The 3,054-nt window shown below is 37.5% G+C and overlaps 1 non-coding gene across 1 annotated transcript; it reads right to left on the bottom strand.

Annotated features, from left to right (window-relative positions):
- Positions 1-294: 294 nt before the first annotated feature.
- On the bottom strand, positions 295-401 carry LOC128289465 (small nucleolar RNA R71). Its single transcript, XR_008279114.1, has one exon. It is a non-coding gene; the product is annotated as a small nucleolar RNA R71 (small nucleolar RNA).
- Positions 402-3,054: the final 2,653 nt, after the last annotated feature.

Raw genomic sequence — 3,054 nt, forward strand, 5'->3', positions numbered from 1 at the left:
GCAAATAATTTTAAATTGAAACATAACACAATTCAAATGATACAATAGTTTGTTCAGTTTGATGGTTTGCAGGACGAGGATCCCAATGCTCACTTGGCAAATTTCCTAGAATTTTGCGATACCTTTAAAATTAATGGTGTTTCTGATGATGCCATACGTCTTCGGTTGTTTCCCTTTTTGTTAAGGAGTAAGGCTAAACAATGGTTGAACTCATTACCACGAGGTTCAATCACTACTTGGGAACAAATGACCGAAAAGTTTTTACTAAAATATTTTCCACCAGCTAAAACGGCTAAATTACGTAATGATATCTCTTCTTTTGTGTAGATGGATTTAGAAACATTCTACGATGCATGGGGGAGATATAAAGACCTTTTGTGAAGATGCCCTCACCATGGGTTACCGCTTTGGCTACAGGTTCAAACGTTTCATAATAGCTTGAATCCTTCGACTCGAAAGATGATTGATACAGCCGCTGGAGGAACCATCAATAATAAGACACCTAAAGATGCCTATGAATTTATAGAGGAGATGCCACTGAATAACTATCAGTGGCAAGTCATGAGGAAATAGCCGGCGTTTATAAGTCGATTTGGTCACCATGCTCTCTAATCAGGTAGAACTCTTGAATAAGAAAATTGATGGTTTTCTTAGTTCTTCACAGGTTCGCCCAGTAATGCAGCGCGAAGCAAGTGGAGGTCGATCAAGTAGTTCAGAATACCCACCTTATTGCCACAACATGGAGAACGAGTTGTTAAATTACATGGGTAATAATCCTCGATCTCAAAACAATCCTTATAGCAATACTTACAATGCAGGTTTGAGGAATTGCCCAAATTTTTCATGGAGAGGCCAAGGAAATCAGAAACCACCACCCCCTCTAGGCTTTCAGCAACCACCATACCAGTAGGAGAAAAAGTCGAACCTTAAGGAGATGCTAACCAAATTCATCTCGGTGTCAGAGACTCGTTTTCAGAATACCGAGACGGCTCTTAAAAATCAGCAAGCATCGATCCAAGGGCTCAAAAATCAAATTGGACAGCTGGCTAAGATGATTTCAGAAAGAGCACCAGGAAATCTACCTAGTAACACCGAACCCAATCCAAAAGCACATGTGAAAGTAGTTACACTGAGGAGTGGGAAAGTGTTAGCTGAATCGGAAAAGAAGCCACAACAAGAAGCTGACAGAAGCAAAGGAGAGGACGTAAAACCCAAAAGTAATGACAATCCAATGTCGAAGGAATATAAACCATCAATTCCATACCCAGAAAAGTTGAAGAAAGACCGCATGGATGCACAATTTGGTAAATTCCTTGAACTTTTTAAACAACTACATATTAACTTACCTTTTGTTGAAGCTATATTGCATATGCCTACATATGCAAAATTTTTAAAGGAGCTCCTAACAAACAAAAGAAAGCTTGAAGACTTATCTACAGTGGAACTTAACGAGGAATGCTCAACTATACTCCAAAACAAATTGCCAACCAAACTAAAAGATCCAGGAAGTTTTACTATACCCTGCTTAATTGGTAGCTTTAACGTTGATAAGGCACTAGCTGATTTAAGTGTTAGCATTAATTTGATGCCATATAAAATGTTTAAACAAATTGGTCTTGGGGAACCTAAACCCACTAGAATGAGTATTCAACTAGCTGATAGATCTGTTAAATATCCTAGGGGTATTATAGAGGACATACTTGTAAAAGTAGATAAACTTATATTCCCTATTGACTTCGTTGTGCTTGATATGGATGAAGATGTTGAAGTGCCTTTAATCTTAGGGCGTCCATTTTTAGCCACTGCTAGGGCTATTATTGATGTGGGTGATGGTAAAATGGTACTTAGAGTGGGTGACGAAGAAATCGTTTTTAAAATTTATGATGCCATGAGATTTTCTAGGGAACAGGATGACTCATGTTATTTTATTGACTCTATTAATCATGCTGCTCAAGATTCTTTTCAGGAAATCATACGTAAGGACACGTTGGAACTGTACCATGTCGAAGGAGAGGAGATAGATGACGATGATTCTGAGACAGGTAAAATAAAAGCTAAACTGAACTTCAATGAATCTTCCCAAAGACAAGTAGAATATGAGGACATTAAAGGGAACGATGATTTTAAGCAAAAACCCTCTATTGAAGAACCTCCCAAACTGGAACTCAAACAATTACCAAATCACTTGGAATACGCATTCCTTGGAAATAATTCTACATTACCAGTTATTATTGCATCTAACTTGCAACCCAAGGAGAAAGAGGAATTAATCCAAGTATTAAAAGAACATAAAAAGGCCATAGCTTGGAAAATTTATGACATTAAAGGGATCAGCCCTTCTTTTTGCACCCACAAAATTTTAATGAAAGATGAATATGAACCATGTGTGCAAAATCAAAGATGACTGAATCCCAACATGAAGGAAGTTGTTAAAGTCGAGGTAATTAAACTTCTAGATGCTAGAATTATTTATCCTATTTCTGACAGTTCTTGGGTAAGTCCAGTGCAGGTTGTTCCTAAGAAAGGAGGCATGACTATGGTAGCCAATGAAAAGAATGAACTAATTCCAACTAAGGCAGTCACAGGTTGGAGAGTTTGCATTGACTATAGGTGTGACAGCCCAAAATTGACCCTAGTCGGAATGTGGTTTCAAGACCACAAAACCGAGGCATAAAAATAATTAAAAATTTATTTTGATGCCTATAATATGTGTGTGCTCATGTATGACATTTTATGATGATTGATTTAGTGGTATAAAGGTGAATTCCACTAGAAAAGACTTAGTAGTGAACTTTGAAAGTACGATAGGGAAATGTGTGATGACTAATTAAAGCATGCATGCAAAATAATGGACTTGCATGTTAAATTCCCCTTTTTACAAGTGATGGCTGGCCATGACAAAGAGATATAGGCTAAACATGTCATGAAACATGTTTTGTTGGGCATTAGGGAGAAATAATAAACAAATGAGCATGGGTAAGAAAAGAATGAAAAAAAAAATGTGTGTGAGAGAGTAGCATTCCCCCCCCATTGCCGTGCAACCAAGAAGAGAAA

The sequence above is a fragment of the Gossypium arboreum genome, chromosome 2 (genome assembly GCF_025698485.1).
Source record: "Gossypium arboreum isolate Shixiya-1 chromosome 2, ASM2569848v2, whole genome shotgun sequence".
NCBI classification, from domain to species: domain Eukaryota; kingdom Viridiplantae; phylum Streptophyta; class Magnoliopsida; order Malvales; family Malvaceae; genus Gossypium; species Gossypium arboreum.